This window comes from Loxodonta africana, chromosome 22, assembly GCF_030014295.1.
Source record: "Loxodonta africana isolate mLoxAfr1 chromosome 22, mLoxAfr1.hap2, whole genome shotgun sequence".
In the NCBI taxonomy this organism is placed as follows: Eukaryota; Metazoa; Chordata; class Mammalia; order Proboscidea; family Elephantidae; genus Loxodonta; species Loxodonta africana.
The window spans coordinates 24,522,574-24,538,074 of NC_087363.1; the positions used below are offsets into that span (position 1 = coordinate 24,522,574).

At 41.7% G+C, this 15,501-nt stretch overlaps 1 protein-coding gene and 1 pseudogene across 1 annotated transcript in view; one reads left to right on the top strand and one right to left on the bottom strand.

Annotated features, from left to right (window-relative positions):
• The first annotated feature begins 7,101 nt into the window (after window positions 1-7,101).
• Window positions 7,102-12,361, top strand: LOC100659420 (thioredoxin-like protein 4A; annotated as a pseudogene).
• LOC100677638 (CTP synthase 1-like) overlaps window positions 9,689-15,501 on the bottom strand; it is a 45,221-nt gene continuing 39,408 nt past the window's right edge. Inside the window, exons 10-11 of the transcript XR_010318999.1 lie at window positions 12,047-12,114; window positions 9,689-10,864 (exon numbers count right to left, since the gene is read on the bottom strand). The gene's annotated coding sequence lies outside the window, so the exon portion shown is untranslated. The remainder of the gene's footprint in view (window positions 10,865-12,046; window positions 12,115-15,501) is intronic.

The window sequence follows — 15,501 nt, forward strand, 5'->3', positions numbered from 1 at the left end:
ATGTTATCCATAATTTGTTATGATCCACACAGTTGAATGTCTTTGCATAGTCAATAAAACACAGGTAAACATCTTTTGGTATTTTCTACTTTCAGCTAAGATCCATCTGACATCAGCAATGATGCCCCTTGTTACACTTCTGAATCTGGCTTGAATTTCTGGCAGTTCCCTGTTGATGTACTGCTGCAACAGTTTTTGAATGATCTTCAACAAAATTTTGCCGTCAAGTACATTCTGACTCATAGCGACCCTACAGGACAGAGTAGAGCTGCCCTATACGGTTTCCAAGGAGCACCTGGTGGATTCAAACTGCTGACCTTTTGGTTAGCAGCCATAGTTCTTAACCACTATGCTACCACGATTTCTAAAATTTTGCTTGTGTGTGATATTAATGATTAAAAAAAAAAAAAAAAAAACAACCAAATCTGTTGCTGTTGAGTCAATTCCAACTCATAGTGACCCTATAGGACAGAGTAGAACTGTCCCATAGAGTCTCCAAGGAGTGCCTGGTGGATTCAAACTGCTGGCCTTTTGGTAGCAGCACTTAACCTCTATGCCACCAGGGTTTCCAATATTAATGATATTGTTCAATAATTTCCTCATTCTGTTGGAGCACCTTTCTTTGGAAGGGGCACAAATGTAGATCTTTTTCTGTTGCTTGGTCAGGTAGCTGTCTTCCAAATTTCTTGGCATACACAAGAGAGCACTTCCAGGGCTGCATTTGTTTGTTGAAACATCTCAACCGGTATTTCATCAATTTCTGGAGCCTTGTTTTTTGCCAGTGGCTTCAATTTTTTTTTTTTTCAGTGCAGCTTGGACTTTTTCCTTCCATACCATTGTTTCTTGATTATGTGCTACCTCCTGAAATGGTTGAACGTTGATCAATTCTTTCTGGTACAGTGAGTCTCTGTGTTCCTTCCATCTTCTTTTGATGCTTTCCGGGTTGTTCAATATTTTGCGTATAGAATCCTTCAGAATTGCAACTCAAGTCTTTAATTTTTCTTCATTTATTTTGGCCTGCAAAATGCCAACTGTGTTCTTCCCTTTTGGTTTTCTAACTCAAGGTCCTTGAACATTTCATTGTAATACTTTGTCTTCTCAAGTCGCCCTTTGAAATTTTCTGTTCAGCTCTTTTACTTCATCATTTCTCCCATAGGCTTTAGCTACCCTACATTTGGAAACCTTGGTGGCGTAGTGGTTAAGTGCTATGGCTGCTAACCAAAGGGCTGGCAGCTCAGATCTGCCAGGTGCTCCTTAGAAACTCCACAGGGCAGCTCTACTCTGTCCTATAGTGTCGCTATGAGTCGGAATCAACTCGAAGGTACTGGGTTTGGTTTTTGTTTTTGTACCCTACATTTAAGAGCAAGTTTTAGAGTCTCTTCTGACATCCATTTTGGTCTTTTCTTTCATATCTTTTTAGTAAACTTTTGCTCTTTTCATGTATGATGAAAGCATTTATAGAGATGTAAATCAAAACCATAGTGAGATACCATCTCACCCCGACATTACTGGCACTAATCAAAAAAAAAAAAAAAAAAACTCAGAAAATAACAACTGTTGGCAAGTTTGTGGGGAGACTGCAACTCTTATACACTGCTGGTGGAAATGTAAAATGGTACAACCACTATGGAAAATGATGGTATGGGGCTTCCTCAAAAAGCTAGAAATAGAAATACCATATGATGCAGCAATCCCACTCCTAGGCATATACCTTAAAGAAATAAGAGCCGTGACATGAATAAAGTGTGTACACACATGTTCATTGCAGCCTTATTCACAATAGCAAAAAAATGGAAACAACCTAAGTGCCCATCGACCAATGAATAGATTAACAAACTGTGTTATATACACATGATGGAATACTAGGCAACGATAAAGCATAATGATGAATCCAGGAAACATCTCACAACATGGATGGATTTGGAGGACATTATGCTGAATGAAATATATCAATCACAAAAGGAAAAATATTGTATGAGATCACTAATTGCAAAGAAACAACAAAAGGTTTACGCACAGAAAAATAAAAATAAATCCTTTGGTGGTTACTAGGGATGGGAGGGGAAGGGAGAGAAAATTACCAAATAGAAGACACGTGTTAATACTGGTGAAGGGAAAGGCAACACACAGCATGGGAGAAGTCAGCACAACATGACCAAGGCAAGAGATGACACCGAGAGGAATGCAAGGGCAACTGTGGTAACTACTATAGCATAGACAATCCTGCAAAAAAAGTACTAACAGATGATAATTCATAAATGAATACATAGGTAGATATGTCAAGAGGTGTGGGGAGGGTATAAGGGATCATATTTACCTGCAGTTAGAGGTTTAATGATGGATATTTCTATATAGGTGACTGTAGGTGCTCCTTATATATTAATGTATTAATATAGAGCACACAAAGGGCACAGTTTGAGAAACCTCTTAGATATAACCAAACACCTCACAGAATGAAGTTTCTAGGCTCCAAAGCAAAGGGTCGTAGGCTCAGGGGATATCTATGTCAATTGGCACAACATAGTTCATAAAGACAATGTTCTGCAACCTACTTTGGTGAGCAGCGTTTGGGGTCTTAAGAGCTTCTGAGCAGCCATCTTAAGATATAACTATTGGTCTCTTCCTGCCTGAAGCAAAGGAGAGTTAAGAAAACCAAAGACTTATGATGGCAGCTAGTCCAAAGGGCCAATGGACCACATGAACCTCAGGCTACACCACCACAAAACCAGAAGAATTAGATGGCTACCACCAACAACCACTCTGACTGGGATGACAACAGAGGCTCCTGGACAGAGTGGGTAAAAAATGTAGAATAAAATATCAAATTCACGAAAAAGACTAGACTTACTGGACTGACAGACTGGAGGAACCCCTGAGACTATGGCCCTAAGCCACCCTTCTGACCTGGAACTGAAGCCATTCTCAGAGAACACCTTCCAGCCAAATAATAGACAAGCCCATAAAATAAAAAATAGCACTCAAGAGGAACGTGCTCCTTAGAACAACCAATTATATGACATCAAAAGGGTAATAATTGCCCCAAAACAAACATAACAAGGCAGGAATGGGTAGAATATCTTGACCATGTAACTTTGTTTATCTCAGTGACTTCTCTTAGCATTGTGCGTCTCGTGTTCTAAATGATTTTATTTCATTCTAACTTCCTAAAGACTGCATTACAGTCTCCATAGATCTGTTTCTTATTCTTAACCATCCCATTCCAGAAAACATGATGACTTTACATCTATGGATTGTAAATACTATTTCTAATAAAATGATAATGAATTGCCAGTTCCCCTCAATTTTGTAAATAATGTGAGTATTTTCCCAGCAACAGGCAATTACACTAGGTGGGGAAAGTCATTCTATCAGGAACACTTATCCTTCAGCTTATTTCAATGTCAGAAAACTTCTTAACTCTGATTATTCCTTCAGTTCTGAATTGGCCAAGACCATAAAGATGCTGTGTAAATGGCTCAAATGGAAGAAGAGTAATAATAATTCTTAATGAGACTGCAGTCTGGCTCAGAAGCAGCTTGGAAACTCCTAGACTGAGCAGTACCATCCTTTATTAATTTATTTTGTGACCTTGGCTAAATCATTCCGTATCTCTGATCTGTCCGTTTTGTCTATGTGTGAGTGCTTTACCTCCTGGTGAGGGGAGTCCAGGAACATGACAGGGAGAAGAAGACATAACAATAATGTTGTTGTTGTGTGCTGTTGAGTCAATTCAGACTCATTGCAACCCTATAGGATAGAGCAGAATATCCATAAGTTTTCCAAGGCTGTAACCTTTACAGGAGCATATTGCCAGGTCTTTTCACCCATGAAGTCACTGTTGGGTGCGAACTGCCAACCTTTCAGTTAGCAGCCAAGAGCTTAACCATTGTGTCACCAGGTTCCTTATAACAATAGTAAATACCAGTTGTTGAGTACTTACAATGTGCCAGGCACTGTGCATGCATCTTCTCATTTACTCCTGAAGATAACCTGGGACGTTAGTATTATCCCATTTTGTAGATAAGGAAACTAAGACTTAGAAATATCACATCCACGCCGTTAATAAAGGAAGCAAGATTTTGACCCAGGTGGAGATGGACTGGATCCCTGGTGACACAGTGGTTAAGAGCTTGGCTGCTAATCAAAAGGTCCACAGCTCGAATCCACCAGCCACTCCTTGAAATCCTATGGGGCAGTTCTACTCTGTCCTACAGGGTCACTACGAGTTGGAATTGACTTGATGGCAACGGGTTTGCTTTTTGGGGGTTTGCAGTTGGACTAGGAGCCCTGATTGGGCAGTGGTTGAAGCACTTGGCTGCTAACCAAAAGTTCTCCACCAAAGAAAATGTTTTTGATTCAATAGCTGTGACAATGGACTCAAACACACCAACCATAATCACGAAGGTGGCACAGGATCGAACATTTCTTTCTCTTATATGTAATATCATTATGAGTTGGAGCTGACTCGATTGCAATTAGCAACAACAGAAATTATCTGACTCCAAAGTGAAATGGTCTTATATACTTACTTTGCCTTTGTGCTAGTTCAAGTGACCGAAACAAGATGGTAATATCATCTCATGTTAAAATTGGGGAGTTTCAGAGCCAGAGAGGGGGAAAGACCCCTTTAGAGTTCACAGCAGCACCCTCTGGAAGCTTGGATCAGGGGCTTGGGCCTAACTTGGAGATGAGGGAGGCGATCTTGATAAAGGCACGTTCTCCACCTTGATGCCAAGTGCTCTTGGTAGGCTCTGTGGTCTCCCATCATCTCCTTTCTAAACATGTTGAACTCTATTGTCTGGTTCAGGCCCATCATCTCCTTGCCAGGCTCCTGTGTTGGCCTCCAGAGGATCTTCCTGCCTCCAGTCTCAGTTGCCTCCGTGCTTTTTTCCTTATAATGAACAAAGTAAATACCCCCTCTGAGGGCAATAAAGAGTAATCAAGAGATTTAAGCTAAAGAATTGCATAATTAGATTTGCAGTTTAGGAAAATTAAACTCTGAGGAGTTAATGCGTAATGACTTTCCCCTCCCTCCTCATCTCTAAAAAAAACCTGTTGCCTTCCAGGTCAATTCCAACTCATTGCGACCCTATAGGACAGAGTAAAACTGCCCCGTAGGGTTTCTGAGGATGGGCTGGTGGATTTGAACTGCCGACCTTTTGGTTAGCAGCCAAACACTTAACCACAGTACCACTAGAGCTCTTTAGCCACCATTAGCTCCCCTCCATTCCCCGTCCTGTTGTCCTCACACCAATTCCAGCCCCTGGCAAGCCGTGCAGTCACCTTGAAGACCAGATAAGCTTCTCAGTAAACCTGTGCTTACCTCCCTACCTTCCTAGGAATCTCCTAATGTGCCTCATTCACAGCCCTCATAACTTATTCATTTCGATGGATTTGTTTCTTTGTCATCATCACATAGAGTGTGAACCCCTCAAAGAGAGGGGCTGTGTCACTCATATTTGCATCCACAGCTCCCAGAGCAGAGCCAAACATACAGGGTTAGCTCATAGCTGTTAGTGGAATGAATGAATGGACTCAACAGCTCTGTCTCATTTTTGTTTTGTTTTGTTGTTGTTTTAAGCCAGTAAGTTTTGGGGTAGTTTTAAATTATTATGATTGTGATGGAAATATACACAACCAAACATATGCCGATTCATAATTTCTACATGTATAATTCAGTGACACTGATTACCTTCTTCCAGTTGTAAATTATTCCCTTTTCCAAATTGTTCCACAGCCACTGACAAGAATTCTATGCACCGAAACAAAAACTCCCCCTTCCACCCCCCCATCCCTGGTAACCACTAATAATTTTTGGTTTTTACACATTTGCTTATTTCATATAAATGAGATCATACAGTGTTTGTTCCTTTACAACTGATTTATTTCACTCAGAATGTTTTCAAGGTTCAGCCATGTTGTACCATGTATGAGGACTTCATTTCTCTTTATGGTTGAGAAATATTCCATTGAATGTATATACTGCATTTTTCTTATCCATTCATCTGTTGATGGACATTTTGGTTGTTTCCACATTTTGGCTATTGTGAAGTGCTACGATGAACATTGCTGTAGGGGTAGCTCCGCCTCCTTTTTTCTAGAAGGTGACTGGATGAGAAAAAATTACTGATTGTGGGGAACAAGGAACTGCAGAACTCTTGGTCAGTCAATTACTTCCCTAGGCGTTAGATTATTCTGTAAAATGTGGGAGGGGGTAAATGAGATGCTTCCGCACTTCTCTGGCATTCTAGAGTTTCTTGGTTCTTTTGGGGAAGGGCTAGTACACGGCAACTTAAGAATGAAGAGTGGAGAAGGCTCAAGGAGGTGGGTTTCCATAGGACCAAGAACCCCACAAGCCCGTCTACTGACCTCCGGTCATCCTGGGCCCCAGCACAGGCTGAGAAAAGGAGCAGGGGAAAGGAGGGAGCATTTATTATGTGACTGCATTCTGCAAGGACTTCCCAAGAGAAGAAGGAAGACATTCTTGGCCGCAAAGTAGGCTTTACACAGCCATGGGCAGTCCCAGCTCAGCCCAATGAGCTCTCTCTCTAGGCAGCCCTGGACTGGTGAATTAGAGAAGACTCAGCAGCAACTGCTGTCTCCCCGGAAGCCTGGGAGCTTTTTGGAAGAGAAGCCATGTCTACTTCCTTTGTCAGGAAATGCATTGCTAAATAATGATGAATGAATGGCCTCGGCCATTCTGCACCTTAGTCTTGAGGGCTCACCTGCACCAAGTAAAGAACTTTGCAGCATTTATTCTATATTTGCATTTATTTCATATTTCCAGGCCCCTCCCTTCCCCCATTCCACTCACCAGCAATTTTACTGAGCCTCACCCACCCTCTCTTCATCTAATCATTCAGTCTGTCGAGACTCTTCCGAAGTTGGGCCTGGGGGAGGGAGTGACATTTTCTAATAGGATCAAGCTCTCATTTCTAATTTGGTGGGCAACAAAAGGAGGGGCCAGCATGTGGGAGATGCTGGGCTCATAAAAGTTGGAGACCTGAGGCTCTGTAAGGTCACCACAGTTTTGGCTCTGGAGAATCAACAGGACAGCTTTGTTTCTTCTCATTTTGAGGTGAATGTTTATAGGGGAGGAGCTGTAGACTACAGGGTGGTAGGTCTCTTGTACTAGAAATGCGGGGTGGGGCGGGAGGTGAGGGTTGGAGGAACGGGAATAACTAAACCCCAGGTTTTCTGGGGATGGTACCTCGCAGGAGAAAGGATTGGCTAGGACTGCCTGAAAGTACTGGATATAGAGCTGGGGTTGTCCCTCAGATGTAGCCTAGGCAAGTCCATTTCACTTTACAGCTACTTAACCCCTGCCATATCCCAAGCTCTTGGCTAGGTGCTGTGAAAAGGAGAGGGGGTGCTAGACAGGGGGTACTTCACAGGGTGAGGGAACCGAGTGGAGGGAGGGGCGGTGTAGGTTCAGGGTGGAGGCTGGGAAACCAGTTGGGGCAAGTTCTAGGTGGAGGCCCTGAGGGATGGGATGGAGGGCAGTGGGGGGAGGGGGTGGACAGGCTGGAAGCTGGAGGCGGGGCATTGGGGTTGGAGGGCCCAATCAGCAGGGGTGCATTTGCTCCAGGAGCCCAATGGGGGTGGGCAAGGTCTAATGCAGTGGCAGAGCCCCCCCGCAGCAGAACCCCCAGAGGTGAGAGCCTGATTCGGTGTCACCCATTCCATCAAGAAGGTGGTTGCAGCTTCTTGATGGAATCAAAGTGACCTTGTCCTGTCATCAGAAGACTGATGCATACGGCTGTCTCTCTCAGATATCAGTCACATTTTCGAGATGTCATACATGCTTATACACCTACACAACGGCTGGCAGGTGGACCAGGCCATCCTTTCTGAGGAGGACCATGTTGTCATCATGCGGTTTGGCCACGACTGGGATCCTCCTTGTATGAAAATGGATGAACTTTTATACAGCATAGCTGAAAAGGTACGTTTTCTTCATGTGGGGTGCAATAACCATTTTAGTAATTTCATTGTGCTTGGATTCCTTTTGCTTTGCCAAACCCGTTGCTGTGGAGTCAATTTCAACTCATAGTGACTCTACAGGACAGAGTAGAACTGACCCATGGAGTTTCTACTGAGCACCTGGTGGATTCGAACTGCCAACCTCTTGGTTAGCAACTATAACTCTTTACCACTGTGCCACCAGGTTTCCTTTGCTTTGCCAGTTGGCAGTAAAATTAAAAGTGAGGTAAAAACTGTATCCTATACTCTCTTCTGTATAAACACATTCACCAAATAAAGACAAGAAGCACTATCCACGTCCAGACCCATTCCTACCTTGTGGGTCTGAAATTGTACATGACAGTTCAGGTCTTTTTTGGGGAGAAGTGTCTGTAGTCTTCTCCAAAGATAAAGTGGCTCATACCCTCCTCCCTAAATAAGTGAGTAATTTCTAGTGATCCCCTATGGAAACTTGGTCGTGTAGTGATTAAGAATTATGGCTGCTCACCAGAAGGTTGGCAGTTCAAATCCAGGTGCTTCTTGGAAACCCTATGGGGCATTTCTACCCCGTCCTGTGGGGTCACTATGAGTCCAACTCGACAGCAATGGGTTCTTCTTTTAGTTCAGGTCTTTTTCTGAAAGAAGTTTCCATAGTCTTCTCAAAAGTTCCAGTGCTTCATGTCTTCCTCCCCAAATAAGCCAGTAATTTCTATTGATAGAGTGTGAGGAAATGTTATGCATCTAAATTGGTGTAAACATTCTACAGAGCACAGGGACAGTATTTATAAGAAGCCTTTAAAATGTTCCTATCCTCTGTTCCCGAGATTCTATTTTAGGAAGTTATCCTTAGGAAAAAGAACAAAGTATGTACACAGATTTAAGAGTAAGTCTTACATTGTAGCTGAATAATTGATATTCATGAAAAAATCTGGGTTACTTATATTCATGAAAACCCAGAAAATAACAGAAGAATAATAAATTAATTACATAGCCGTTTGAAATATTATGCAGCCATCAAATTGTGTTTTTGGAAAATATGATTTATATAAGAGAATGCTCATACTTCAAAGTAGGATTCAAAATATTGTACTATGATCACTATATTCTACTGAACATTTTGTTAAAACCATATAAACAGATTTTCTAGACAGACCCAGAAAAAAACGGGAAGACCTCAAAATACTAACAGCAGTTACCTCTGTGTGTTGGGATTGGAGATGATATCATTCCCTTTATATATTTCTGGTTTTTCTAAATCTCTGAAGAGCTTGCAGTTAATGAAAAAAAAGACAAATTATTGCATCCAATGTTATTTTGGGGTACTACCTATTAGTATTTACAAGTGTTCAAACCCAAATAATTGAGGGGTTTTTCTGAGCTCTAGAGGCATGATTTTAGAGCCGTTGCTTAATGCATACTATTAAGTATTTGTGAAATTACAAATTTGTAAACCTATGTATGGATTATTATTAAACCAAAAAACCCAGTGCCGTCGAGTCAATTCCGACTCATAGTGACCCTACAAGACAGAGTAGAACCACCCCACAGAGTTTCCAAGGAGCGCCTGGCGGATTCGAACTGCTGACCCTTTGGTTAGCAGCTGTAGCACTTAACCACTAAGCCATCAGGGTTTCTGGATTATTATTAGATCAGAATATTATATTTGTAACTTGCTGCTTGAGTAAAGCTTAGCTGCTCCTAAACTGTTCTGAGGAAAAAAGTGAGGTGTGGAGGCCGAATGGTCAGCAGGTCCTTATGCTGCTGCGTGATTTTCCCACGTGTCACCTCTACTGGGAAAAAAAAGGTTAGAGAACTAGTTTGAAAATTGTCCTATTTGACACAAACTGTTGTTTTTTTTTTTTTAAGTGTGCTGTTGCAGAATGAAAGCCACATCGATTTTTAATCTCCTTTTTTTTAGGTTAAAAGATGTGCAGTTATTTATGTTGTAGATATCACAGAAGTACCTGACTGCAACAAAATGTATGTTGTATGACCCTTGCACCATCATGTTTTTCTATAGGTATGTCATATTATCCTAAAGTTCTTACTTGCCTTGAAAATAGTCTGGAATTGGATGTAATCAAGATGTCTTTAGCTTTTTTTTATTTAGAAGCAATCATGTTACAATACCAACATGCAATGGGACTATATTTTAAAGTATTTCACCAAAGAAACAATTTCAGTTTTAGCATTTACTCAGTAACAAATTGTCCTTTGTAATAACTTTGCCCAAAGACCTAGGTGAGGTGTAGATGAATGGAAGATACTGTTACTGACATTTAAGATGCCTTAAAATATAATCTCGTGATGAAAAGATCTGTTTTAAAATAACTATATCATATGATGTCAATGACTTTATTTTGTGTTCTTTTTGTGAAACGCAAGAGAAAAACCTGTGTTTAATTACTGTGCTTGTAAATGCAAGACTGCTTTATCAGGTCAGAAAATCTGTGGTGAAGCTGTAATTTGGAAAGAAAGCACAATTGGCCTTGTTTTTACTTGTCAGATTAGCACAAATGTACCAACTCAAATCAACACCTATATATTAGCTCCCAGCTGTGTGGGTCAGTAGTCCTGTGGGCTCAGTAGGCTTTCTGTTCTGGGTCCTTCACGGCCAAAGCCAGGGGGTCTTCTGGAGGCTCTGGGAAGAGTCCATGTTGGCTCGTCGGATTATTGCAGAACCAGCCCCTGTGGCTGGGCATGAGGTCTCCTTGCTGCTGTTAGCTGGGCCTCTCTGCTCTGAGTGACCTCCCTGCTCCTTCTCACATGGCCCCTCCTTCTTCAGTCCAGCAACAGCCTGTCCAGTCCTCTGACTCTTCTTCTGCTGCTAGCCTGACGCAACTGCTTTTAGAGTGTCTGCGGGATTAGGATGGGCTCACGCAAATAATCCAGGGTATTTTCCCTATTTTAAAGTCAATTATTAGTAGTCAGTTATTAGTAATCTTAATTACGTCTGTAAAACCCCTTTTGCAGTACTATGTAACTTAATTACAGAGACCCAGGGATTAGAGCAGGAAATATTTGAAGGATCAGGGGTAAGCATTTTAGGATTTTGCCTACCATAGTCTGGAGCCTGGGTGGCACAAGTGGTTTGTGATGGGTTACACCTAAAGGTTGGCAGTTCAAACCCACTCATCCACTCAAGCTGAACAAAGACCTGGTTATCTGTTCCCAAAAAGATTACAGCCAAGGAAACCCTATGGTGCAGTTCTACTCTGTAACACATGGGGTTGCCATAAGTCAATGTATTAGATGCAAAGGTTTGAGTTGGTCCTCTGGCTCCCATATGCAAAGTCCATCCCCTCCTTCAAGGTTCCCAAGGGTCTAACCTCATTACAGCATCAGTTGAAAGTCAATTAAATCTCATCAATTAAAAGTCCCAAATCTCATCACCTAGACTGACTGAATTGGGTATGAGCGAGGTTCCTTAGGATAAGCCACTGGGTACAGCTCCTGGGCTCTACCTGTGGGCCACTGAGACTGAAGAGAGCTTGGTGCAACATGGAAGGCATTTTCTTCACCGGACACTCTTTTTAAAAGATTATTATGAGAACTTATTCCTCTTTTTTTTCTCTCTGAAGGAACAAGCACATCATGATTGATCTGGGAACTGGGAACAACAACAAGATTAACTGGGCCTTGGAGAACAAACAGCAAATGATCGACATCATAGAGATCATCTACCGAGGGGTGCGCAAGGGCCGGGAGCTGGTGGTGTCTCCAAAGGACTACTCCACCAAGTACAGATACTGAGTTCTGGCCGCTGGGTCCGCAGCTCCCACTGTTCTGTGTGTATGTGAGGCTTGTGGAATCGCTTCCAGGTGGAACATCTTAAACTAGTTAAAGCCTTTGGGAAATTGCTGGAAAAGTATATGCACCTCCAGGAGCGGGAGTGACTTTTTGAAGTCAGGATTGCATAGCCTTCGATTTTCTACCTGCCTGTCTGTTTTTTCTCTATATTGGCAAATATCTGTAAATATCTAACTGAAGTAAATAAAATACAAGGTTATGAACAGTTATAATTGCTTGTTTTTAAGAAACTTGATGAATGGATCCCTCATGGGTAGCCAAAATTAATTCTTACCTTTACCATTGGGGTGAAGCGATGAGGCTGATAGGCTTTATAGATCTGTCAGTGGGAGTCCGTGTAGCCTTGAGTCCAGAAAGAACACACAATTAGGATAAAGTATCTTTTAATCTTTTCCTGATTATTAAAACAGTGTAATAAGATATTGATTCTGTGAGCCTTCCTTTCACATTTGAGAAAGAGCTATCTCTTACTCCCTCTGAGATTATATCTAATATACTTAAACACCACTGAATTTTCTGTAGAAACCATGACCCATGGTTCAGTCCATACAGCCACGAGGTATCTTTATTACAATGTCAAGTGCCTCTTGCTAAACCCCCTTTATCCTGGCATATGGGGAATGATTGGTTGGGATCCCCCAGGGAGCATCTCACTTGTACTTTGGGTTCGGTTTATGGTTAGGGTTGTACTTTGCCTGAACACCAATGCAGGGGGGGTCGCAGCCTGGAGCCTCTGCGTTCTGATCCAGGCTCTGCTGCCCAGCTAAGTGGCCTTGGACAAGGTCCTTCCCTTCTGTGTGCTCTACCCCAGCTGTGAAAGGGGCATAACAGTGTCTGCCCATAAGCAGATGTGTTCCTTCACGTAATACATTAGGACAGGGCCTGGGAGGTGTGGAAGCGGTGGGAAGTGTTTGCTGCGTCTGCTGGGTCTGGTTATTGCTAACGCGTGGGGAACACTGACACAACAAAAAGTCGACTTTTAAACAGGCTTAAATCTGGCTTTAAATTCAAATGCAAATCTACAATTCCATCTCTCTAGCCTTAATTTCCCCCTTTATAATCTTGAGTATAATACCATTTCACAAAGTTAGGAGGTGGTAGTGAAAAAAATCTATGTGAATTCAAGTATCTGAGTACACTCCTGCTATTTCTCCAAAGATATATGGCCAATAAGCACATGAAAAGATGCTCAGCATCATTAGTCTTTAGGGAGATATTTATCAAAATCATGAGATACCACCTCATACCAACTAGGTTGTCTGTCACCAAATAAATGGAAAATAACAAGTGTTGATGAGGATGTGGAGAAACTGGAACCCTCATCTGGTTATGGGGAGAATATGAAATGGTGGAGCTGCTGGAAAAGTCTGGCATTTCCTCAAAAAATTAAACATTAAACTACCATATGACCCAGCAACCCCAATCCTAGGTATACACCCACAAGAATTGAAAGCAAGAGTGAAAACAGAAATTTGTACACCAGTGTTCAATGCATTCACTGTAGTCAAAAGGTGGAAACAACCTAAACGTCCATCAACATATAATGAAGACAGAAAATACAGTATATTCATGCAATAGAATATTACTCAGCCATAAAGAGAGATGAAATCTTAATGCCTGCTACAACATGAATGAACCTTGAAAACATGCTGAGTAAAAGAAGACTTCACAAAAGGACAAATATTGTATGATCCCACTTACATGAAATATCTAGACTAGGCTAATGAATAGAGACCAAAGGTTTTAGTGGTCACCAGGGGTGGAAGGAATGGGGGAGGGTGACCACTGGAAACATTCTGCCTTTGTTCACGGCCATCTTTGTTAAGTAGTTAGAAGAATGACTCACTTACTACTGTCTGATTGCATTGCCTTTGTTCTTTTAATCTTTTATTTTACTAATATGAATTTTTAAATTACTGAAAATCAGAAGTCATATTCCGTAGATTATTACTCAAAAGAACAGTTTTCATTTGATCACATTTTCATGTCACTGGTCTGAATATATTGAAAGAGGTAAAGGTTTATTTCTATACTAATTGTTGTTGTTAGGTGCCGTCGAGGCAGTTCCAACTCATAACGACCCTATGTACAACAGAACGAAACACTGCCTGGTCCTGCGCCATCCTCATAATCATTGTTATGCTTGAGCCCATTGTTGCAGCCACCGTTTCAATCCATCTCATTGAGGGTCTTCCTCTTTTTCACTGATCCTCTGCTTTACCAAGGATGATGTCCTTCTCCAGGGACTGATCCCTCCTGGTAACATGTTCAAAGTATATGAGAGAAGTCTCACCATCCTTGCTTCTAAGGAGCATTCTGGCTGTACTTCTTCTAAGACAGATTTATTCGTTCTTCTGGCAGTCCATGGTATATTCAATATTCTTTGCCAACACCACAATTCAAAGGCATCAATTCTTCTTCGGTCTTCCTTATTCATTGTCCAGCTTTCAAATGCACATGATGTGATTGAAAATACCACGGCTTGGGTCAGGCTCACCTTAGTCTTCAAGGTGACATCTTTGCTCTTCAACACTTTAAAGAGGTCCTTTTCAGCAGATTTACCCAATGCAAGGCGCCTTTTGATTTCTTGACTGCTGGTTCCATGGCTGTTGATTGTGGATCCAAGTAAAATGAAATCCTTGACAACTTCAGTCTCTTCTCTGTTTCTCATGATGTTGCTCCTTGGTCCAGTTGTGAGGATTTTTGTTTTCTTTATGTTGAGGTGCAATCCATACTGAAGGCTGTGGTCTTTGATCTTCATTAGTAAGTGCTTCAAGTCCTCTTCACTTTCAGCAAGCAAGGTTGTGTCATCTGCGTAACGCAGGTTGTTAATGAGTCTTTCTCCAATCCTGATGCCCTGTTCTTCTTCATGTAGTCTAGCTTCTCACTTGGATTATGTGCTCAGCATACAGATTGAATAAGTATGGTGAAAGAATACAACCCTGAGGCACGCCTTTCCTGACTTTAAACCAATCAGTATCCCCTTGTTCTGTCCAAACAACTGCCTCTTGATCTATGTAAAGGTTCCTCATGAGCACAATTAAGTGTTCTGGAATTCCCATTCGTCGCAATGTTATCCATAATTTGTTATGATCCACACGGTCGAATGCCTTTGCATAGTCAACAAAACACAGGTAAACGTCCTTCTGGTATTCTCTGCTTTCAGCCAGGATCCATCTGACATCAGCAATAATATCCCTGGTTCCACGTCCTCTTCTGAAACCGGCCTGAATTTCTGGCAGTTTTCTGTCGATATACTGCTGCAGCCGTTTTTGAATGATCTTCAGCAAAATTTTGCTTGCATGTGATATTAATGATACTGTTCTATAATTTCCACATTCGGTTGCATCACCTTTCTTGGGAATAGGCATAAACATGGATCTCTTCCAGTCAGTTGGCCAGGAAGCTATCTTCTATATTTCTTGGCATAGACGAGTGAGCGCCTCCAGCGCTCCATCTGTTTGTTGAAACATCTCAATTGATACTCCATCAATTTCTGGAGCCTTTTTTTTTTATTATTTTTGTTTTTCACCAATGCCTTCAGAGCAGCTTGGACTTCTTCCTTCAGTACCATCGCTTCCTGATCATAGGATACCTCTTGAAATCGTTGAACATGGACTAATTCCTTTGGTATAATGACTCTGTTTATTCCTTCCATCTTCTTTTGATGCTTCCTGCATCATTGAATATTTTCCCCATAGAATCTTTCACTATTGCAACTCGAGGCTT